Source organism: Macrobrachium nipponense, chromosome 1 (assembly GCF_015104395.2).
Source record: "Macrobrachium nipponense isolate FS-2020 chromosome 1, ASM1510439v2, whole genome shotgun sequence".
Lineage (NCBI taxonomy): Eukaryota > Metazoa > Arthropoda > Malacostraca > Decapoda > Palaemonidae > Macrobrachium > Macrobrachium nipponense.
The window spans coordinates 82,674,178-82,700,578 of NC_087200.1; the positions used below are offsets into that span (position 1 = coordinate 82,674,178).

A 26,401-nucleotide genomic window follows, 5' to 3' on the forward strand; every position below is an offset into this window, starting at 1 on the left:
AAGGCGTGACTTTGGCGCACATCATGACTAGGGATACTCGGCGGAGCCATAGTAACAGTAGATAACTCGAAAGAACGAGCGCCGAGGCTTTGAATTCATAAGTCACTCGCTTTTTTATTGCGAGTTTTCCTTATTAAGGCATTTTGAGACATTTTTGTTCTATTTCAAAGCAGATCTGAGCCGTGGGAACTGGAAATGACTAACCGGCTAATTGATGGTCTTTATCAGTCAGTTGCTTAAGATATTAAGAATGATTTTTTTTTCATTAGAAATATTGTTTCAGTGATCATTGTAGACCGTTTTTTTTTTCAACTACGCCGTAAAGCTAATGACATGGGTCTGATAAGAGTACATATTTGAAACATCTTAATATCGGGATGGGAGCCTCCAGTCCTTGAGGCTAAGGGAAGGGTCCTGAATAATAGATTCAGTTTGGCTCTGTCCAAACTCTTATGAAGCGGATAAGAAGGCATATTTGCTGATGGTGGTCTGGGCAACGAGAAGGAAATTTAGCCCTTTTTTTATGAAAGTCTGACAAATGTAAAGGAGATCCATTACTTTTGTTGCTTTACCAGGCTTGTAATATATTCGAAAGCTCAGGCAGGCTTTTACGATATTCAAATTTTCAGTACAAGCATTTGTACCTAATATTTTATTTTTATATTATATCGTTAGCCTGTTTATGCCAGTGTTTGTATTATTTTTTATTTTATTTAGGTCATCTGTTTGATTTTAATAGGACATTATATTTAACACTAACTTTTAAGCAAATATTCAAAAGGAAATTCATATAATGTTCAAGTTTTGTTTGTTTTCCACGGTTCCTGAGATAGTTATGACGGCTGATCAGTTTAAGATAAGACGGCTTATGCCAACGCAGGCCATTGATCTAAGGCAGCCTTGCAGTAAGGTACAGAAGGGACTAGCAGGCCCGGTCTCAACCTCCAAACTCGAACCAACCAACAGAAACGAGGCTAATGACCTTTGAACCCTTAAATGCAGATTACCCTGCGAATAAATCCTAAATCCTAAGATGAACCAGCTAGATATAATGAATATCGATCTCCAAGCCTTAAAAATACTGTAATTCATAAGATAAAATCTTTCCCAACCATATCATAACTTCCAGTTCCAATTTTTGGTGAAGACTGAATAACTAATGTATATTCATGACTGTGAACGATAGGTAAGGCAGTTATCTGGATGATGGCAAAGGGACCTGTGGTTCGTTTATTTTCTGTCAAAAGTTTACCCGTAGGTTTTATATTTTTTTACTTTCTTCTTCTTCTTCTTCTTCTTCACACGGTCTTTGATAAGCTGAAAAAACTATCCATTGCCTCCTCCTAATTCTTCCCAACGAAACACCATATTCTTTGAATGGAATGGAATATAGAATTTAGGCCAAGCAGTGGGACCTGTGAGGTTATTCAGCGCTGAAAAGGAAATTGAGAGTAGAAAGTCTTGAAAGGTGTAACAGGACGAAAACTTTGCAGTTGCAATATGAAACAAGTGTTAGGAGAGGGTGGATAGTAAGATGAAAGAGACAATATGAAAGGAGGTACATAAAAGGAATGAAAGGGGTTGCAGTTAGGGGCCGAAGGGACGCTGCAAAGAACCTGAAGACGATGCCTACAGTGCACAGCGTGAGGTGCACACTGACGACACTACCCCCCTACGCTGTTCAAATTCTTTGGAAGCTTGAATTTCAAGGCTATGGCCCCTGTGGGCTTGTTCCATATGAATAGGTTTCATCTTCTGAATATCAATGATAATAATAATGCCAGTTGCTCCAGGAAAGTTGGTGAAAAAATGTCCAAGTGTCTCACTGTTCTCTGAAAATTCTCTCCGCTATCACCAATCAATAGATTGGGCCTAAAAAGACAGATAACTAAGCTGGAAAAGCGGTGTTTTGGATGACTAGCTGACTAATGAAAAATAGCTTTGACAGGAAATACGTATAAAATGCTGATAACTTATATGGAATGAATTCCATAAGACGCAAGGAATAGAAACGTTTCTCAACCTGGAACACTAAAAAGCCATTTCATGTCAGCTTTTGACGTTTACGAGTCCAAAGTTATCATTCGTTAGTGGAGTCTGAAACATTTGTTTACTTAACCGTCAAGGAAAGGTATCAATTTCTCCTCAAGATCTGCTATCTACTTAAGATATTGAAACCATTTGATTGAATATAAGGCCATCTCGTATCCGTCCAGAGATTTTAAATCTATTAGCACATGCACACTTATGCATATATATATATATATATATATATATATATATATATATATATAATATATATATATATATATATATATATTTATATATATGTATATATACATATATATAGATATAGATATAGCGAGAGAGAGAGGGAGAGAGAGTTTATTGTTTTGTTTTTTTGTTACTATTTTATTGCTGTGTTTCTCCAACACAACCGAGTCATTTTCAGAGAGGGACCTCCACTAGAGATGACACTCAGTTCCTATACAAAAGATCGATTCAGAAATTAATGAGCTTGTTTTCGTGCCATAAAGTAGGATAATGTATGGTTATGTGCGCCACCTCGTGCAGATTCATGTTCATTAATGCAAAAATATGGAAGAGCGAACCTCGGGGAACAGCCATTCAAGATATGAAAAACGTTAAACGGATTAGGTCAAAATATTCGGAATATACAACTGTGAGAAACCGGGGTGGGGTTTTATGCGAAGGAATTTTTTTTAACCATGTAGGTTTACCTACCCAGATTTAGCTGTTATTTGAACGTAAAATTTTTATATAGATATATGTATATATATATATATATATGTATATATATATATATATATATATATATATATATATATATATATAATATATATATATATATTCACATCTAATTATCTTTATATCTTTAATTTATTTAGATATAAAATATATATTCACATGTAGATACGCAGATACTTATATATGCTTATATGTCACTAAATAGCGTGTGACAATTTAATATTTAGCTAAGGCCACAGGAAAAATAACAGGAGTACCAATTGCTTGGTACTCCTTTAATTTTTCCTGTGGCCTTTGCTAAACACACACACACACCAAAACACACATACTTTATATATATAAAACATAATGTTTGTAGATAGACAGAGAGACAGACAGATAGACAAAAGTGTGTATATTTGCGTGTGCGTCCTCGTTGAGAAACCTATGACCAACACAAGCGCCTCAGTGGCGTGATCGGTATGGTCTTGGCCCGCCACCTTGGTGCCGCGAGTTCGATTCTTCGGCATGCCACAGAGGGGTTAGTGATGTGTATTTCTGGTGATAGAAGTTCTCTCTCGACGTGGTTTGGAAGTCACGTAAAGCTGTCGGGCCCGTTGCTGAATAACCTCTGGTTCCATGCAACGTAAGAACACCATACAAACAAACAAACAAACAAAACCTATGCCCAACACCCCTGTGTTTCGACCAAAGAAATTGAAAACTGCAGAGCCCAGTGGTGCCTTGAGGCTTGAGCATCTGGCCCAGTCATCGGTCAATTTCCGACGTGACTCCACCGCTCTGAAAACTGAATTTCTCCGAAGGATCCTTTGGATCCTCTCGTTAAGTTATGCCCGACCCGGGACCCACTGTAGCGCTCAAAATTGAACTCCTGGTGGGTGGTCCTAACCCCCTAGTCGTGACAATCTAACCTTAATGCGCTGCTCTGTGAGCAAGATCCCGAGCTGGTATAAGGCCAGCTTCTCAATCTAACACTACTATTGACTGTCTGTGTTAAGCTTAATCTAACATTACTATAGACTGTCTGTGTTAAGCTTAATATAACACTACTATCGAATGTTTGTGTTAAGCTTAATATAACACTACTATCGACTGTCTGTGTTAAGTTTAATCTAACACTACTATCGACTGTCTGTGTGTTAAGCTTAATCTAACATTACTATCGACTGTCTGTGTTAAGCTTAATATAACACTACTATCGACTGTCTTTGTGTTAAGCTTAATCTAACACTACTATCGACTGTCTGTGTTAAGCTTAATCTAACACCACTATAGACTGCCTTTATCAAGTTCCCTCGGCCAAAGGAAATAAAACACAGGGAAAAAAAACCAACACCATTCAGTTTGATGTTTTATACTTAAAAAATTTACCTTAAGTTGCAACGGAATCATGATTGATATATCAGGCGATAAATGTATCATTTATTTATCAAATTAAAACATTGGACCACAACAGTGAAAAGAATGTCACTGTCCCCCACAGAATTTCTAATAGGGTCATCATCATTCAAGCAGGACCTATTTCTCATTAAATATTAGCAAAGTTGTATTTCTAAAATTGCACTGTTTATGACTGAAGGATTATAAATTACCTGAAAGTTTACCTTAATAAAAGGCACAGTACAGTTTATTAGCTGGAATTAATCTGAGTTATTGTGTTGTTGTTATTTATAACTTCCTCGTTAGACGATTCCCCGCTCAGCCAACAAGGAATCAGAGGAATTTATTTCTGGTGATAGAAATTCATTTATCGATGTGGTTCGGATCCCACAATAAGCTGTAGGTCCATTGTTAGGTAACCAATTGGTTCCTAGTCACGTAAAAATATCTAATCCTTCAGGCCAGCCCTAGGAGAGCTGTTAATCAGCTCAGTGGTCTGGTTAAACTAAGATATACTTACTTATATGAGCCAACAGAGAGAAAAATGTATGAATATTAGTTAAACGTTATACACAGTATCATTAAGCCTGTTTGTTACCTTACGTACTTAGTTATGGCTTCCTGTCATTAGGCAATATTTTTTCAAGAGCTTTCATATAATGCATACATACATTCATAATATGTGTATGTATATATATATATATATATATATATATATATATATATATATACACACAAGCAGATATAGGTAACCGGTAGATAAACATATAATTAACAATGATACCTGTGTATATACACGTGTATGTGTGTGTTTGTGAGTCGAAATTGGAAGGTGGATGTATGCATAACGAATTAATCATTATCTTTAAACACAAGCATCATTTATTCTGAAGTAAGAGTTAGCTCACCTATACATAATATACATAGCAATCACAAGATGCTAAGCTTCTTTTGGAGTAATATTTCTAACTCTTCTCCATAACGGCTCGGACCCTTGACCTGGACGGGTTTCTTGTTTGTACATTAAGCTATATTTCCTTTCTTTGTTAACGTCGACAGCATTGTCTTTTAGATGTCATTCCAACGTGTAACGAACAATTTCTAGTTATAGTTTCGTTATATTCAGACCTGGTGGTTTGTACTAATCAGCTTTACATAATTATGTCTGGTGTTTTGAATTGTAGTAAAATATTAATTCTGTTGGTATACGGTTCCGTCAGTTTGAAAAACCTATAACAAAATAAAAACTTGATTTTATCATCAAGATAAGTTTTAAGCAAGAGAGCCTTATACAATCTCATAGACATTTTTTTTACCAACTTTTAGAGCGTTCTTGAAACTTCTTCATCTGGAATATCATGTACTTAAACCTTGTCTGTAGGTTTGTCTGCCTGTATATTTATCCATATAATGTTTGAATAAGTTATGGTTATATTTCATAAAAGTTTTGAGTCAATGCTATTCAGAGATGACTTGGATCCGAGTCGAAGATCTATGATTTCCCTTACTTCAATTATCCCTATTTTCATTATAAAATATTCGTCCTGAACGTAGACTTATGAGAAAATAAGATTTACCCATGAAAACTACGATGCAGATAATGGTCGCTCAGCCTCAATGATGATTTCGCCGTCTTAAAACGAGAGCGAACTCAGAGGTGTATTAAACACATATCGTGGACGCCAATTAGGATTCGTAGATTGGGAGCGCGGAAAACACCGGGCTACAAAAGCTCGGATGAAACAAACAACGGTAATGAAATGGAATACAAAAAGCAACGGGTAAACAAGAGCCCGCGCTCCACCTCTCCCCTGCTAAGGCAAGCACTCACGAAAACAATCAATGAACTCTTCTACAAAAAGAGAGAATAAAAAAGGACAGAGAATAAGGTCTTAACAATGAAGTGTTGGACTTCCTCTCTCTCCCCCAAGGCCATTACCGCTCGACGTTAGTTCTTCAAACAATGGCACAAGACCGAATAAAACATTACAACTTAACGTAATTGTGAAAACAAAAACTCCGAGCCAGCCAGAGTCACCTGCAGTGTATTGAACTGCATCTCAGTTAGAGAGGAGGTGAGCATCGTCGAGTCGTGTGTTACAAATGACAAGGTCACGAAGGACTTTTAAAAGAATTTGGCAGTTAAGAGATGAACTTCCAGAACCAAATTTTCAAGGATATGAATAGCTTATGTTCTGGATTAAAATATGACTGTGAACTAGTTACGTTACTCCCAAGTCCCAAGGAATGGGACGCTCGCCTAGTAAATGACTTAGTCTAATTTAAATAGGTCAGTGACAGAGCTTTCACTGCGAGTGAATGTTTTCAATCTATATACATACATACATACATACATATATATATACATATATAATATATATATATATATATATATTTATATTATATATTTATTTATTTATTTTTTATGTATACTATATATTTGTGTGTGTATACACACACCCAAACACACACATATATATGTATATATATATATATATATATATATATATATATATATATATATATATATATTATATATATATATATATATATATATTGCGAGCCCGTCTTTACACAGAAATAAATCTCTTAGTTATCATCTTAGACATAAGGAGACCAGCAATCATAGCAGAATTATTGGCCGGGCATTATAAAGCCAATGACTAGACACATGTGACTCATTTTCAACTGACAAATGGTGATTTCTCTTTTCAGCATTGTACAGTTTCTTCATAATTGAGGTCTTTATTATTATTATCATTATTATTATTATTATTATTGTACGGGTTTACGGGTTACTCACAGCTGCATTTTCTTATGTGATTTGTTATCTCCAGTCCTTAGCATTCTGTTTGACGACTTCATCTTACTATGTTCTCTGCCCTTTCGTTGGGAACAATATCTGCTATCACTGATAATCATAAAAATAAACTACCATAAATTGGTTACCTGATAGCGACAGTTATTTCAAAATTTGTAGCGAAATTTGTTGGGTTTGAGTGTCATTTTGCCAGCGCTCTGGGAATTGTTACACTCGCCTTGAACTTGAAATTGCTATCTGTACACCTTCCATAAAATCAGCAACTTCGTAAACCTGCTTGACGACCCTTTTCGGCAGACAACACCTTTAACCAACTTCTGTCTTGTCTGTTCTCTTGCGCTTGTCTTCCAACACATCAGCCACGCCATCAAACAAAGTATTTTCCAGGTCTATTTTCCTTCCTCCCAGAACGTCCAATTACATAGTCTATTATACATCCATAAAATTTGAAGATGTTTAGGCTTTTGATACTGCTATTTTCATTGTTGACAATTATATAGTCTATTATATATATATATATATATATATAATATAATATAATATATATATATATATATATATATATATATATATATATATATATATATATATAATAGACTATATAATTGTCAACAATGAAAATAGCAGTATCAAAAGCCTAAACAGTGTGATTATATATATATATATATATATATATATATATATATATATATATATATATATATATATATAATATATATATATATATATATATATATATATATATATATATATATTATATATAATATATATATATATCTATATATAATAGACCAAATAGACTATATATTGGAAGTTCAAGGAGGAAGGAAAATAGACCTGATATCTATATATATATATATATATCTATATATATATATATATATATATATATATATATATATATAATATATATAATATATATATATATATATATCTATATATATATATGACATGTATATGTCTACAGTAAAAAAAGGAGTATCAATAGCCCAAATATCTTTAAATTTTATGGATGCATAAAATTCTCGACAGTGGTAAAGCAGGTCGTGGGAGTAATTAAAACTGGTTTCAATGTTATCTTGTGTTCGTGACATTGCCGATTGAATGATATCAAGAAACTGAATCCTATAATCAACTAAAAGAAGTCTGATAACCAAAGGCCTCCTAAACATTAGGCAGCATTACTTGTAGCAACGATTTTTTCCCTTGAATGCGCAGATTTCGGGGAAAGTCATAATCATTTTGGTAGCTACCAAAAATTCGCCATAGGGGAAAATCATTCGTTTCGGTGAGAATTTAAAAACCTCAAAGATAACAGTTAGACTTTTTGTTTTTTTATCGAATAATGGATTCAAATTTCAAATCTATATCTTGTGTCTTTTCATTACATTTTCTGAATATTTCAAAAAAAAAAAAAAACAGTCTCTTCCTAACTTTACAGCCAATAATTTTTTTGTTCTCTGTTGATTATTTCCTTAGTTTTTCATTGGTTTACTTTCCACCGACTTTTTTGATATTTGCCATTAAATTATAAATGTTACAGAACTTTGACAATTGGTTATGTTCTACCATAAACAAGGATACTCCTTGTCTCGGATGGTAAGATGTCCCCACTAGTGATCAATTGGTTTCTCCAGACTGACAGTCCTTGGAATTTCGCCTCTGATTGTGAAACAAGGTCATCCCATTCAGTTATCTTGGATCATCCAGTGATGTCATCATACGCATTTTTCAAAAGACGATACACGTCCATTTTCGATGCGCACCTTTCAAAATATCACCGAGATCATTGGAATAAAGGTCACATTAAGTAAACATTGCCTCGTCAATTATGTCCAGGTGACCTTATTACTGTCACACACCCAATAGGAAGAGGAGTTTCCCGGTAAACATAGTTCGTCTGGATCACGAAGATCCTGGTTTGACAATATTCGTGACTGGGAAGTACGAGTCTCCACGTTAGAAAAAGCCATACTTCGTGTTCATATTTAAAGAGAGGAAATTATAACCACAGGGCCCAATTGTAAATTTGCAACATTATTGCAAATCAAAATTCCTTGCCAAACCAGAAGCTTGCTCCACTTTACAACCTTCCTTTTCTTCTTCTTTTTACGTTTTTTCTTAACGGGATGTGAGCTAGAAAATAGTATTGGGTTGCCCGTACCTGTGACCTTTGAACATAGCAAGAGCAGCTCGTATGAATTTGATCCGTCGTAACGAAAACTACGCTTAAAATGCAGGAATACGCACACAATAAAAAAAATCCCGGAGAATTATTTGCTTTCCTGAATCTTCATTTATACTCTTGAAGATTGTAATGATCATAAACGAAATATCAAACTGACATTTTTGACCACATTCCCCTTCCCCTTCCCCTCCATCCCCACGTCATCATAACGTCATATGAAACGTATGTTGAAAATATTTTTCTTCAGATGTGTAATTTAGATGTACATCGCATAAGTAACAGTGAAAATGTTTAAGTTTGAATGTAATACAAACAGTGATTCTCAGATCCAACAGGGAATTGACGTAAGTCTGTTATACAAGAGGAAAATCCTTCCTTTTGAGTCTACGAGAGATCGCAGCGGAAACATCAAGGCTATTGCAGCTTTCATTGCAAACGCTTCAGGCAAGCTTTCCCTATCTAAACCCGTAGGACAAAGATCCATGACGGTCTGACACTCATCAGAAACAATGATAAAAAAAGAGAGAGATTTAGGTTGATATCTGAGATACGCTAAATAGAGGACGTGAAATGCAAAATATATACACGTAACGTAAAAGAGTGACAATTGTTTTGAAAATATGTAAACGCGAAAAAATAGGACATTTCAGAAAGAAGTCATACTAGGAAGAGGCAATGTGCCGCGGGCTTGAGGGTATTTCCACCAGCTCTTTTATTCAGAAGGTTGTAAAGGTGACTAGGAATTAAACAAACTCCGGCACCGAGACATTCTCGAATAAACCGTGGTCGTAGAATTCATGAGACCATCGAAATTACAAACATTTCAGTCCAGCATTTTTGAAGCTGTCAGTAGCATTAATAATCCAGATGAGCCGTTTCTTCGATTTAAAAAATGATTCCGAATTGATTGCTTCGAAATTTTTTAATATTTGAGGAATAATCTCGTAACAAAATGTGTACTTTGGAAGGAAGACCAATCAAGTGATTTCCCAAGGTTATGTATGGGTTTGTCCCTGAAAAGGAGGCTGAGATTTTGTGAGCTGATCAACCTCTTAGCCGTCTGTTCCCGAAGACCACGTTGCTTCCATAAGAGATTTCAAAAGAACTAAATAACGCCTTCACTTTCCATGTCGACAAGCCTAGTCAGTTCTCGAACTCAACTAATCGTACTAAACTAGCTATCTGTTGAAGGTCAGGAAAAATTATTAATTGAATCTGCAGCATTTTCAGATGATCCAGTAATTCAGGTTTTAGTTGTTTGTAAATATTTAGAGCGATACACTTTTTCATGAGTGAAATCCATCTCTGGCGAACCTCAAGAGTTTTAGCTGGAGCGGTGGTCTGCTTAATTAGTCTCCACAGAGAAGATGTGTCTACACACACACACACACACACTCACACACACACACACACATGTACATTTTTGAAGAGAAAAAAAGACTGTATCACAATGTGTGAAATTGAATAAATGAAATACATTTCAAGCCTGCACTAAAAACAGTATTGACAATTAACGAAAATATTTTCTCCTTTCAATTTCAGAAAGCGTAAATCAGCCAGGCCGGATAAAGGTAAGAAATCGTCTCATATATCGAGGCTTCTACATAAGGAATTGCTTAGATGCATGAAATTCTGCGATGATTAAGACTTAATTATTTAGTAATCCATTCCGTAGACTTAACATAAAGTGTTTGTCAAGGTTCTGTACCTTTTGTCGCTCAGCCAAGTATCTTTCCTAGATACATGATGATACATGGTTTATGATAACTGACAAATCAATGGGACAATGGGCCTATAATGATCAAAACCGCTCATCAACTTCGTCTAAAAGATGCCCGAGATGTTCTTAATACCGTAAAACAGGAAATGATGGACGTTCTTCCCTTTCTTCTCCCTGAGTGAACCTTATCGAATGAATTGCAACCGGTCAACAGAAACCGCTCTGAAGTAGCAAAAAATGATTGACATTAAGAAATCTAGTATTACTGTCCTGCTTTTGTTATAAAAAAGCTAGTATCAATGACGCTAGTATTTCTGACATGTTTTTCTTTATATAGTAGGTGGTATGATTAAGGCTCTTATGAACGCTTGTATATATTGATGTTCCTCCCCTTCAGAACTGAGGACTTCAATACAATATTTCCCTCGACTTTGAATAGCAATCGCATTTGACATCTCATTTTCTGATGGGTTTTTGCTTTTGAACCCATTTAAGATTATGAACATTAGGACCTTATTAAGCTTTTCTGATTACTCGGTATTAACAGTGTTTTCAGTGCTATTTTCCTAAAGAGCTTCGATTGTAATTAACCGCGTACAAAGTAAAATGTTCATGCGAAAACGAAAGGAAAATATTCTTTTAGTCGTGTCTCATAACAGTTGCGGTTATGGATGAAAACAATTATGAAGCGCATCCATTGAACAAACGCATTTGTACTTATTAGATTATTATATGGGCGAAGTCGAAGTCTCACATAGGAATATAATTTACATACAAACACGCGCGCTCAAGATATCATATACATTATATAATATATATATATAATAATAGTATATATAAATATATATGGTATATAATATATACCTAAATAGATCTATAAGTATATGGTATATATATATTATATATATTATATCTATTATATATAATATATTGTATATATATGAACTGGTAAAAAATTGTTCTGTCAAACAACAGCGAAATTCCATCTAATAAAAGGAGCCCAAAATAAAAACACCAAAACTAGAGAAAAAAGTTACTTAATTTTATTTCAGATGACTGCTGTCTCCCTCTTCAGGTAGTATGAATGAGAAAAGTCACAGAAAAGGTGGGTATTTCTACCAAGAGGTCCATCCACAAACAAGCCATTTTAAGTCACCCCCGCTGATAATCTTCCTCTAATCTTCTTAAGGGTTGGTTGAATGAAGACGTTGTCGATCGTGTCCGAAATCCATCTCCTTTTGAGATGTTCATTACCTGCCTCTCTTTATTAAGGCCGATTCCATCATTGACTCTTGTACCGGCAGTTGCTGCTATAAATTACACGTGACAAATTCCAGTTTATTCTATGTTTATGTTCATTTATATGGTTGAAATAGCCGAGTTCTGTTGTCCATACTAACTGACCGTTTGTGTTGTATTAATCTCTGAAGGGATTTACCTGTAAATCCGATGTAAGATTGGTCACAGTCCTGGCATGGGATTTCGTATACCCCAGAGTCCTTTGGAGATGTCTTTTGTTGGACGTTAATCAGGGATTTGGCTAAGGTGTTTGGGTAAGAAATACAAAAGGGTTCGATTTCCGAGGGGGTTGGTTATTCTCTTAATCGTGTCCAGGTGGGGAATTATATATGTGTGTGTGTGTGTGCTATAACATTATATATATACATACTATATATATATATATATTATATTTATATATATGCATATATATACACATATATTATTACATTATAATATATATATTATATATATATATGTATATATATATATATATATTATATGAATAAATTGCAAATCCATGTCTTTGTTACTATTGATAGATCTAACAAGTTCCTTCGTTGAACTGGGGCGATCTAAAAGAAAAGAAAAAAGAGAGCATATTAATGCTCCATTCACCCTTTGACACTTGATTCATTGACGAAATTATTTTTAAGTAAATCAAATGCTTCCTCATTTTGGCGAACAATAGTGTGATCGCCAGCATTATAGTCCCACTTGCATGGGCGCACGCCCGCTCACACACTCACATACGTCCTTCTTTCCCCCAAATCACCATTCCATAGTGAGACTCTCATCCGGCCTGGATATGGAATATTAGTTCCAGTGTTGGACGCAAGATGGCGTCCGGTATTATGTAACAAGATTTGGGTCTGTTGAATGGCTGCGTGGTCATTTACCAATGGTTTTCTCAGCGCTGTCTTCATTGTTTTCTGTTCCGAGAATTATCTGAAGGGTATGTAGGCGTTATTTTAGTAGGTTACGATTCTTTTCCATATTCGCAAAATATGAACGAACTATACTCTGTTTTTTTTCCATCTGTCCACCCGCCTGTGGTGTTTATGTATGGTAACACTGCGTCCCGGGCTTTAGATAGCGACATTCAGCTTACATTCAACAATAATAACAATATCCTATTTCGAATATTAAAGGTGTAATTCGCATACAGTAAATTATTAAAACACTTTTCAGTTGCAAATGTACACCCAGATATCCTTTAGTTTACCTAAAACTTACACATAGCGTAACTATTTAAAGCCCGGGACGCAGTGTTACCATGAGCAAACACCACAGGCAGGTGGACAGATGGAAAAAAACAGAGTATAGTTTGCCTCACCTCTGGTCCTTGGAATTACGAACGATTTGTTTACAAAATACAGAAATAAAATAGGAGTGTTTGGAGATGCAAAGTATAATTAACCGAGTCTCCCTCATGTATTTTTACAAATGTACGACACTTGCAAGTGCTGTAAATAGACCAAGTGATTTACGATGACCTTTTGTCAACAATTGGCAATTTGTTCTCCGAGTTATTTTTTATGTATGTGACAATGTCCTTCATCTGGAAGAATCTGGAATACCTTGGCAATACCTTGTGGAATAGATATCGGTGTTCTTGCAAAGTGAATGTATGAAATTCTGCGAATCAATAAAAAGTACAGAAAAGTGAAGTGGACTGGTACAGGGATATGAGAGCTGAAATTAGTACCGCGGACCAAAATAAATTTCACGACCGACAATAATCAACAGTTAACTAATATTGCTAGCTCTTACCTTACTCCAGCCTGGATGCAACCCACCGAAGTTGGGTAACTTCTAAGTACATTTTGCGCTGCCTATGTTGTTAGAATCAAACTGGAATTTAACATAACTTAACCTAATCTCCGCTAAGGTTTGCGGGAGAAGCTGCAAGCCTCATTCCCTTTTGCCTTGGTGCATCCGACTACTATGAGATTCAGGGCCTCTGTAACTCGGTTTTTTGGACTTTGCTCCTTGTCAAAGCATCGGATGTAGCTGAAAGTTGACATATGCATATTTTACCACACACAAATTTTGTCAGAATTATCAATAACCTAAACCTGATAGTTTTAATTTTTATAGAGTAAAAATGATCTAGCCGACGCCATGGCCAATGATTACGAGCCAAGAGTCGAAAAACATTCATTACGTAAGCAAGGTAAACAAACACCTTTTGACGAAATGTTGCCCCGCCCATCCACCAGACAGAAACTCCATCGGCTCTGAAACCCAGACTTTATGAATGGCGGAACGATACACAGATGTGGGTGGGGTATCAGTGCTAGCGTAGTAATAATACTGTAGCAGTAGTGCCGCAACAGTATAGCAGTAATGTACATGAATTAAACGTTTAGGCCAACTGCTGGGATCCTTGAGGATCATTTAGCACTTCTTACAACTACTCGAGAAATTAGTTTTTATCGCCAGAAGTTAAATTTTCTAATCCGACAATACCCATGGTAGCCTTCAGTGTTATCCTGAATTATAACGAGGCCAAAGTGGGTGGAGCCTCATGAAGTCATCATTCTGACGATAATTATTGGTGAAGGTTTAAAGCCAATATACGGTACCGGCTTTTTTTTAAATTTTTTTTTCAGTAAATAGGTAGATAACTGCTAAAAAAATTGCTTTACATTGGATATAGCAGTTATCAAATCAAGCTTGTCTACTATGTTTTTGATAATTACCAACTATTCCCTACATCTTGTCAATCTGATTGTGACCTATAAAGTAGACTGTAATTTCTTATGAAACTTATTTTGGGAGTTAGACTAATAATCGAAGTGTTTTTGTATTTATTAACATATTTTGTTGGTTTGTTCATTATGACAATTACCAGTGGAGAGGTTCCAGAGTTCCTACAGGTGTACTGCTTTGCTTGTATTTAAATTTGTATGTCATTGTTGCCAGAGGTTTAGTCTTCCTTACGTATAGCCAATAATCCATCGAGAAAGAGGGAAGAAATGCTGTCATAAGTTACATAACGAGTGCGTTCGAAACCTTTTCTCTGAGTAAGTTAGCCCGTCTTCAAAAAAAGTCACTTTTACATTATAAGTACCAAATTTATTCAACCTACGTAGTGCAGAATACAGTCAAAATTTATGTGTAGATATAATATGTATTCTGAATAAGCGTTATATTTATGAAATGCATAGATAAAAAGTTATTGCGAAAAAACCGTGTTACAGAGGCCCTGAATCTCATAATAGGTACTGATGTCACTACTTAAACCAATAGATCTATTGGTTCCGGGTTTAGCTGTGGTGAAGTCTTTATCCCATATGCACACACACAACACACACACACACACACACACACACATATATATATATATATATATATATATATATACATATATATATATATATATATATATATATATATATATATATATATACATATGTATGTATACATAAATATATATATAAAATATATATAAAATTACTGTAATGCTATTGATGGAATTAGATTCTTATTCTTTATTTAGATATTTGCAGATTTATGAGATCTGTCTTGTTCCTTGCCCAGACGTTATTCTCAACCAGACATGAGAAGCTCAGTTTAGAGATGGGTTGTAATGCAGTTTTGAAAACAAACCTAAATGGTTGTCAAATGAGTCCTGAAAAAAAACCAAAGCATTATAGAATAAAGCAAGCAATAAGAATGTCAAAGTTGCTTGGGGAACACTTCTTTCAAAGAAAACGGATTTCATACTATAAGCTGGTTCACTTAAAGTAGATTCTTGGGTGAGCCCTATGCCTACGAGACGTATGTTTGGCGGCCACGGATTGGCTTGGAGCTGCCTACCTCCCGGTACCAGCCAATTAGCGGCAGCCAAACAAACGTCTCGTAAGCATAAGGCTCGTCCAAGAATCTACCTTAAGTGAACCAGCCATAGTAACCAGGAGCACAATTTTTTACGTGTGAAACATTTAGAGAGTTAAAGAACACTTGAGGAAATTGCAGTTATACAAAAAGAGAACTTTACCCTTAATCACTAGCGGATCCCGGGGAGGGGTGAGTGGGTGGTACCTAGGCCCGTACCCTCCTTCTCCCCGATAAAAAATAATGGCAAAATACTATTATTGAAGATTTAGATAACAATTACATAAATGAAAGATGTAAAAATGTTGAAGAAAATGTATTATAGAAATAGAAATATAATTTTGTAAAATAATAATAACAATAATCTTAATGATGATAATAGTTATAGATTCGGTATTTTTGATAAAGCACGTGATTGCTGTCCATTTCATATGCATGGTGCGCCCACCCCCATGAAATTTTTCTTGGTCCGCTAGTGATCGTAACGGTTATCTATAGGGCAAATACTCCCAGTACCTAAAAATAAACGCAGATATGCTTCTCAGCCACTTGCTGCTAGATTTAAAGGATTGGAGCTATTTAAGACAACTCTAAAAAATGAAAATGAGTAATATATGTCGAAGACTTAAGTGAAAGGATAATCACAAAAATAAGGCATATGGGGAAAAACATGCGCAGAGGAAAAAACCCAGGACGCTATTATATTTACGTAATTATATCAATCTCAAATAAGACTAGAGACAGTCAGTACTTATAAACCCCAAACAGAGGCTAGAAGTTGCCGGTGGCACTCTTAAGTTATGGAGGGTCAACTCAGAGAGTTACAAGTGCTGTTTAAATGGAGTGCTGGGGTGAAGCTACCATGCCTGGCCTTCCACCGCGGATGCTGCTTGATATTAAATTAAGATAGGTGTGTCACCGTCTCTTAACTCCTCAGAACGGTGACTTAACGTATAGAGACAATGTCCATACAAATGACAACCATTTATTTCACATTGTATAGATTTTGTCCATATTGAAATTATATGATTATCTAAGATCAATCTGAAATCTTATGCAAGGAAGGGAATATAAAGTTAACAGTTTTATGTTGGATTCGAATGAAAAAAAAGAAAAGAAAAAAAAAAAGAAGGTCCATTAGAGGTGTATTGATGAGCCTTGGCAACCCAGCCCAGTGCTGTTCTGCAGCGTCCCGCCAGAGGGCGTGACATGGAACGCGAAGACTTCCTGGAATGTGAGTCCTAATGCTCAGCCTAAGTTATTTTCAGCCTTCGGCTTAGCCTCCCGTCTGTCACTGACACTTGGGTGTCACTAACCAAGGAGGGGGCGGGTGGTGGGTGGGGTCATGCGGCTGAGAACTTAAATCTTGAAAATAACAGAAATTGATAAAGCTTTAATAGATGTATATACATCTCCCATAACACTGGAGCTTTATCGTTTTTTCGATAGAGTGATCGTAACTTTGAACTCGAGTGATTTGTTTCTACCATTCTCAGGGTTTAGAATATACAAGGATATGAGCTCAGTCTACTAAAGATGAATAAAATCTAATCTAATTGTCATATGAGATGCATTTCCAAATACTTCATATTATTGAAACAAAAAGGGATGTATCGCGGGATCAAATGGAAGGCAGAACGAATGATATTCGTAGCTTCAATGCAAGAACAAAACGGAAAATGTATCGGTGACTTTCTGTAAATCGGCAGGAATTGTGCCTGTGGAGGAATGCACCAGAAAGAAATTCGCAACATATGTAAATGGCGCTGATATTCAAATGAAATGTTTAAGAAAACCCTCGATATTCCACGTAACGATGCCAAGAAATATTCATCAGCCAAATGTACATTTTGAAATAACAGTTGTGCATTTATACTTTTATTTGATGATTAAGTTAATTGTCAGAGTATGTTGACATTTATACAAAGTTGGTTTTTTTAACCGTTCGAATGTAATCATAATGGACAAATGAGCTTGCTGTGAGAGTAATGAGAATAAATTACTTTTACTTTTTATCCATTTTTGTGTCAGAACAGAAGCAAGTAATGAGTTTTTTTTTGTGAAATGACATAATATAAAGACATATTTTAATCATCAGAACTTGGTGACATTAATGTAGATATTATTCCAAGCACTAGTGCTGTGAGAATAATAAGAACAACTCGCCTCGATTGCTTACACAGTATAATATATATATATATATATATATATATATATATATATATATATATATATATATATATATATATATATATATATATATATATATATATATATATATATATACATACGTGTATGTGTGTGCGCACGCGCCCATATGTATGGACGACTTTTTTCACTGACAATTCCTAAATGAATTCTATGCATGGTAAAATAAACGGTAGCAAAACAAAAGGGAATAAGGAAATACATTGTAAGACTGCTGTATGCGTATTTATGAGAGGATTCCCTTACAAGAAGTAATAAAAGCCCTGAGGTGTCTGTTCTTTTCGTTGGCTTTTCAATCCTTTCGGCGCTGCCACTCATGTTTCCTTTACGTCCACCTTTTGAGCCGTCGGAGCGACCAACCATTCTGTATTCACTCTTTCTGACAGATCTTTCTCTTCGCCGGAGGGGGTGGGAGAGGAGCCGCAGCTCAGACTCGACTGTCTCCAAGAGCTCCGAGGATGACTTTGTTTTAACTGGAGACGTCCCTTCCTGATTTTGGATTCCTGATTGTGGATTCTTGATTTTAGATTTCTTTTTCGAATGCACCATACTTGAAGGAGGCGGTGGTATTAAACCGGTCTGTATCCACCTCTCCGAGGTGTTTAGTACTAGTCCTTTGGTGGTCAAAGTATAAATACACCAATTTCTATATTATACGGCCGTCATATTTACTTAGCATGAGTTTACCCTGGACCATGGTTTAAGAGATAGATCATGAGTTCACCCTGGACCATGGTTTAAGAGGTGGATCATGAGTTCACCCTGGACCATGGTTTAAGAGATAGATCATGAGTTTACCCTGGACCATGGTTTAAGAGGTGGAGCTTGAGTTTACCCTGGACCATGGTTTAAGAGGTGGATCGTGAGTTTACCCTGGACCATGGTTTAAGAGGTGGATCATGAGTTTACCCTGGACCATGGATTAAGAGATGGATCATGAGTTTACCCTGGACCATGGTTTAAGAGATGGATCATGAAGTTACCCTGGACCATGGTTTAAGAGATGGATCATGACTTTACCCTGGACCATGGTTTAAGAGATGGATCGTGAGTTTACCCTGGACCATGGTTTAAGAGATGGATCATGAGTTTACCCTGGACCATGGTTTAAGATGTGGATCATGATTCACACCCTGGACCATGGTTTAAGAGGTGGAGGATCATGAGTTTATAACCCTGGACCATGGTTTTAGAGATAGATCATGAGTTCATTCACCCTGGACCATGGTTTTAAGAGGTGGATTATGAGTTTACCCTGTGACCATAGGTTTTAAGAGATGGATCATGCGTTTACACCTGGACCATGGTTTCAGAGATGGATCAGGTTTGACCCTGTCCTCGATGGTTTAAGAGTGATCATGACTTTAACCTGGACCATGGTTTAAGAGGTGGATCATGATTTTACCCTGGACAATGGTTTAAGAGGTTGGATCATGAGTTTATTACCCTGCCCATGGTTTAAGAGACGGATCATGAGTTTACCCTGACCATGGTTTAGAGACGGATCTGAGTTTACCGTGGACCATGGTTTAAGAGATGGATCATGAGTTTACCATGGAACATGGTATAGAGATGGTCATGAGTTTACCCTGTAACTCAGGGTTTAAAGGTGGATCTTGAGTTTCCCTGGACATGGTTTAAGATATGGATCATAGTATACCCTGACCCATGGTTTAAGTGGTGGAGCTTGACTTTACCCTGGACCATGGTATAAGAGATGGGTCGTGAGTTTACCCTGACCCATGGTTTTAGAGGTGGATCATGATTTACCCTGGACCATGGTTTAAGAAATGGATCATGAGTTTTACTCTGGACCATGGTTAAGAGGTGGATCTTGAGTTTACCCTGGACCATGGTTTAAGATATGGATCATAGTTTACCCTGGACCATGGTTTAAAAGGTGGATCATGAGTTTACCCTGGACCATGGTTTAAGTGGTGGAGCTTGACTTTACCCTGGACCATGGTTTAAGAGATGGTCGTGAGTTTACCCTGACCCATGGTTTAAGAGGTGGATCATGAGTTTACCCTGGACTACGGTTTAAGAAACGGGTGGATCCATGAGTTTTGTACTCTGGGAACCATGGTTTGAAGTAGATGGGATCATGAGTTTGTAACCCTGAACCCATGGTTTTAAAGAGGTGGATCATGAGTTTACCCTGGACATGGTTTGTTTAAGCGGTGGATCATGTAGTTTTCCCTGGACCATGGGTTTAAGAGGTGGATTCATGAGTTTACCCTGGACCATGGTTTAAAGAGACGGATCATGAGGTTTACCCCCACTGGGACCATGGTTTTAAAGAGATGGATCATGAGGTTACCCAATGGACCATGGTTTAAGGAGACGGAGATTCATGAGTTTACCCATGGCCCATGGTTTAAGAGATGGATCATGAGTTTATTACCCTGGACCATTGGTTTAAGAGATGGGATCATGAGTTTACCCCTGGACCCATGATAAATAAGGACTGAATCATGGAGTTATCCTCGGACCAATGGTTAAGAGATGGATCATTAGTTTACCCTGGACCATGGTTTTAAGGGGAGATGGATCATTTGAGTTTTAACCTGGACCATGGGTTTAAGAGCTGGATCATGAGTTTTACCCTGGGACCCATGGAGCTTTAAGAGGTGGGTAGTTTGAGTTTACCCTGGACCCATGGTTTCAAGGAGAATGGATCATGGAAGGTTTGTTTATAAACTCAATGGACCATGGTTTAAGAAGTTGGGAGCTTGGAGGTTACCCTGGACCAATGGTTTAAGAGGTGGATCAATGGAGGTTACCCGGGACCATTCGGTTAAGCGGATGGATCATGACGTTTCACCCTGGACCATGGGTTTAAGAGATGGATCATGAGTTTACCTCCGGACCCATGGTTTAAGAATGGAGGCTTGAGTTTCACCCAGGACCATGGTTTAAGAGGGGGATCATGAGGTACCTGGACCATGGTTAAGAGACGGATTTCAATGAATTTTACCCTGGCCCATTGGTTTAAGATATGGATCATTGAGTTTACCCCTGGCACCATGGGTTTAAGAGGATGGATCATGAGGTTACCCTGGACCATGGTTTAAGGAGGATGGATCATTTAGGTTTTACCCTGGACCATGGTTTAAGAGATTTGGATTCCCATGGAGTTTAACCATGGACAATTTGTTTAAGAGATGGATATTGGAGTTTACCTAGGACCATGGTTTAAGAGGTGGAGTTTGAGTTTACCCTGGACCATGGTTTAAGAGATGGATCATGAGTTTACCCTGGACCATGGTTTTAAGAGATGGATCATTGAGTTTACCCTGGACCATGGTTTAAGAGTGGATTTCTTGAGTTTTAACCGGACCATGGTTTAAGAGATGGGGATCATGAGTTTTACCCTGGACCATGGTTTTAAGAGATTTGGATCATGAGTTTACCCTCCCGGACCATGGGTTTTTGAGAATGGATCATTGAGTTTACCCAAGGGACCGGTCGACCATGGTGTTAAGAGATGGTTATCAGAGGTTACCCTGGACCATGGTTTAAGAGACGGATCATGATTTTCCCTGGGCCCTTTGGTTTAAGATATGATCATGGTTTCCCTGGACCATGGTTTAAGAGATGGATCATGAGTTTACCTGGACCATGGGTTTAAGAGATGGATCATTAGTTTACCCTGGACCATGTTTAAGAGAGATGATCGAGTTTAACCTGGACCATGGTTTTAAGAGATGGTCATGAGTTTTTACGGACCCAATGGTTTAAGTTTGGGAGTTTTATTTTACCCTGGACCATGGTTTAAAGGAGTGGATCATGATTTACCTTCTGACCATGGTTTTAAGAAGCTTGAGTTTACCCTGGACCATGGTTTAAGAGATGGATCATGAGGTTACCCTGGACCATGGTTTAAGAGACGGATCATGAGTTTACCCTGGCCCATGGTTTAAGATTTGGATCATGAGTTTACCCTGGACCATGGTTTAAGAGATGGATCATGAGTTTACCCTGGACCATGATATAAGAGACTGATCATGAGTTATCCTGGACCATGGTTTAAGAGATGGATCATTAGTTTACCCTGGACCATGGTTTAAGAGATGGATCATGAGTTTAACCTGGACCATGGTTTAAGAGATGGATCATGAGTTTACCCTGGACCATGGTTTAAGAGGTGGATCATGAGTTTACCCTGGACCATGGTTTAAGAGGTTCATGAGTTTACCCTGGACCATGGTTTAAGAGGTGGATTGTGAGTTTACCCTGGACCATGGTTTAAGAGGTGGATCGTGAGTTTACCGTGGACCATGGTTTAAGAGGTGGATCGTGAGTTTACCCTGGACCATGGGTTAAGAGATGGATCGTGAGTTTACCCTGGACCATGGTTTAAGAGGTGGATCGTGAGTTTACCCTGGACCATGGTTAAAGAGGTGGATCATGAGTTTACCCTGGACCATGGTTTAAGAGATGGATCATGAGTTTACCCTGGACCATGGTTTAAGAGGTGGATCGTGAGTTTACCCTGGACCATGGTTTAAGAAAGTGGATCATGAGTTTACCCTGGACCATGGTTTAAGAGGTGGAGCTTGAGTTTACCCTGGACCATGGTTTAAGAGATGGATCATGAGTTTACCCTGGACCATGGTTTAAGAGATGGATCATGAGTTTACCCTGGACCATGGTTTAAGAGGTGGATTATGAGTTTACCCTGGACCATGGTTTAAGAGATGGATCATGAGTTTACCCTGGACCATGGTTTAAGAGATGGATCGTGAGTTTACCCTGGACCATGGTTTAAGAGGTGGATCATGAACTTACCCTGGACCATGGTTTAAGAGGTGGAGCTTGAGTTTACCCTGGACCATGGTTTAAGAGATGGCTCATTAGTTTACCCTGGACCATGGTTTAAGAGATGGATCATGAGTTTACCCTGGACCATGGTTTAAGAGGTGGAGCTTGAGTTTACCCTGGACCATGGTTTAAGAGATGGATCCTGAGTTTACCCTGGACCATGGTTTAAGAGATGGATCATGAGTTTACCCTGGACCATGGTTTAAGAGATGGATCTTGGACCATGGTTTAAGAGATGGATCATGAGTTTTCCCTGGACCATGGTTTAAGAGGTGGATCGTGAGTTTACCCTGGACCATGGTTTAAGAGATTGATCCTGTTTACGTTTACCGTGGACCATGGTTTAAGAGTGGATCCATGAGTTTACCCTGGACCATGGTTTAAGAGATGGATCTTGGTACCCAGGTTTGTTTTGAAGAATGGGATCCATGAAGTTTTTCCCATGGACCATGGTTTAAGAGGTGGACAGTTGAGTTTACCCTGGACCATTGGTTTAGAGATGGATCCATTGAGTTTTTACCCTGGACCATGGTTTTAAGGATGGTGGATATAGTTTAACCTGGGACCATGGTTTAACGTGGGTGGAGCTTGAGTTTACCCTGGACCAATGGTTTAAGAGATGGATCCATGAGTTTACCATGGTTTAACCGGTGAGGTTGGTTTTTTTTTTGTTTTTGAGTTTACCCTGGGACCATGGTTTAAGGAGATGGATAATGAGATTTAACCCACCCTAGGACCATGGTTTTAATTTAGAGGTGGATCGTGAGTTTACCCACCCTGGATCATTGGTTTGAAGAGGTTGGGACTCGTGATTTTACCCTCCTGGATCATTGGTTTTAAGGGAGTGGATCGGTGAGGTTTAACCCTGTTACCATTGGGTTTAAGAGGTGGATCGGGTGAGTTTACCTTGGAGGACCATAGGGTTAAACGAGATGGATCATGAGGTTTACCCTGGACCATGGTTTAAGAGGATGGACTCATTAGTTTACCCTGGACCATGGTTTGAAGAGGTGGATCATGAGTTTACCCTGGACCTCATGGTTAACGCAAGGTGGGAGCTTGAGTTTTACCCTGGACCATGGTTTAAGAGATGGATCCTGAGTTTACCCTGGACCATGGTTTAAGAGATGGATTATGAGTTTACCCTGGACCATGGTTTCAAAGAAGATGGATCATTAGACCATCGTTTATGAGATGGATCATGAGTTTACCCTGGACCATGGTTTAAGAGGTGATCGTGAGTTTACCTGGACCATGGTTTTAATGAGATTGATCATGAGTTTACCCTGGACCATGGTTTAAGAGGTGGATCATGAGTTTTACCCTGGACCATGGGTTTAAGAGATGGATCATGAGTTTACCTGGACCATGGTTTAAAGAGGTGGATCATGAGTTTACCCTGGACCATGGTTTAAGAGGTGGAGCTTGAGTTTTTCCCTGGACCATGTTTAAGAGGTGGATTATGAGTTTAGACCCTGGACCATGGTTTAAGAGATGGATCATGATGTTTTACCCTGGACCATGGGTTTAAGAGGTGGATCATGAGTTTACCCTGGACCCATGGTTTAAGTGGAGCTTGAGTTTACCCTGGACCATGGTTTAAGAGATGGATCATGAGTTTACCATGGTTTAAGAGGTGGAGTTTGAGTTTACCCTGATGGTTTTAAGAGGTGGATCGTGAGTTACCCTGGATCATGGTTTTAAGAGGTGGATTCATGAGTTACCCTGGATCATGGTTTTAAGAGGTGGATCGTGAGTTTACCCTGTACCATGGTTTAAGAGGTGGATCGTGAGTTTACCCTGGACCATGGTTAAAGAGAGGATCATGAGTTTACCCTGGGACCATGGTTAAGAGATGGCTCATTAGTTTACCCTGACCATGGTTTAAGAGTGGATCATGAGTTTACCCTGGACCATGGTTTAAGAGGTGGAGCTTGAGTTTACCCTGGACCATGGTTTAAGAGATGGATCCTGAGTTTAATACCCTGGGACCATGGTTTAAGAGATTGAATTATGAGTTTACCCTGGACATGGTTAAGAGATGGATCTTGGACCATGGTTTAAGAGATGGATCATGAGTTTTCCCTGGACCATGGTTTAAGAGGTGGATCGTGAGTTTACCCTGGACCATGGTTTAAGAGATTGATCATGAGTTTACCCTGGACCATGGTTTAAGAGGTGGATCATAGTTTTACCCTGGACCATGGTTTAAGAGATGGATCATGAGTTTTACCCTGGACCATGGTTTAAGAGGTGGATCATGAGTTTACCTGGACATGGTTTAAAGAGGTTGGACTTGAGTTTACCCTGGACCATGGTTTAAGAGATGGATCATGAGTTTACCATGGTTTACGAGGTGGAGTTTGAGTTTACCCTGGACCATGGTTTAAGAGATGGATAATGAGTTTACCCTGGACCATGGTTAAGGAGTGGAGCTTGAAGTTTAACCCTAGACCATTGGTTTATAAGAGATTGGGATCATGAGTTTTACCCTGGACCATGTTTAAGAGATGGATCATGAGTTTACCCTGGACCATGGATTAAGAGATGATCAGAGTTTCCTTACCCTAGGCCATAGGATAAGAGATGGATCATGAGTTTACCTTGTACCATGGTTTAAGAGGTGGATCATAAGTTTACCCTGGACCATGGTTTAAGAGGTGGATCATGAGTTTACCCTGGACCATGGTTTAAGAGATGGATCATGAGTTTACCCTGGACCATGGTTTAAGAGATGGATCATGAGTTTACCCTGGACCATGGTTTAAGAGGTGGATCATGAGTTTACCCTGGACCATGGTTTAAGAGGTGGATCATGAGTTTACCCTGGACCATGGTTTAAGAGGTGGATCATGAGTTACCCTGGACCATGGTTTAAGAGATGGATCATGAGTTTACCCTGGACCATGGTTTAAGAGGTGGATCATGAGTTTACCCTGGACCATGGTTTAAGAGATGGATCATGAGTTTACCCTGGACCATGGTTTAAGAGATGGATCATGAGTTTACCCTGGACCATGGTTTAAGAGATGGATCATGAGTTTACCCTGGACCATGGTTTAAGAGATGGATCATGAGTTTACCCTGGACCATGGTTTAAGAGGTGGATCATGAGTTTACCCTGGACCATGGTTTAAGAGATGGATCATGAGTTTACCCTGGACCATGGTTTAAGAGATGGATCATGAGTTTACCCTGGACCATGGTTTAAGAGGTGGATCATGAGTTTACCCTGGACCATGGTTTAAGAGGTGGATACATTCTGGGTTAATACCGGAGGAGGCTGCATTGTGTGTTTTGCAAGCGCGTGCAGTGTCTTCTCTGATGGTTTATTTGCTTCCAATGCAGTCAGTTTTCCCCTTCTTCAAAC

At 37.9% G+C, this 26,401-nt stretch overlaps 1 protein-coding gene across 8 annotated transcripts in view; it reads left to right on the forward strand.

Annotated features, from left to right (window-relative positions):
* The window catches only part of LOC135219412 (acetylcholinesterase-like), a 370,347-nt gene that overhangs the window by 278,403 nt on the left and 65,543 nt on the right, over nt 1-26,401 (forward strand). For 6 of the 8 annotated variants that reach the window (XM_064256171.1, XM_064256174.1, XM_064256173.1 and 3 more), the window contains one exon: nt 10,701-10,729. The exons of the other annotated variants lie outside the window; for them this stretch is intronic. The gene's annotated coding sequence lies outside the window, so the exon portion shown is untranslated. The remainder of the gene's footprint in view (nt 1-10,700; nt 10,730-26,401) is intronic. 8 annotated transcript variants of the gene reach the window in all.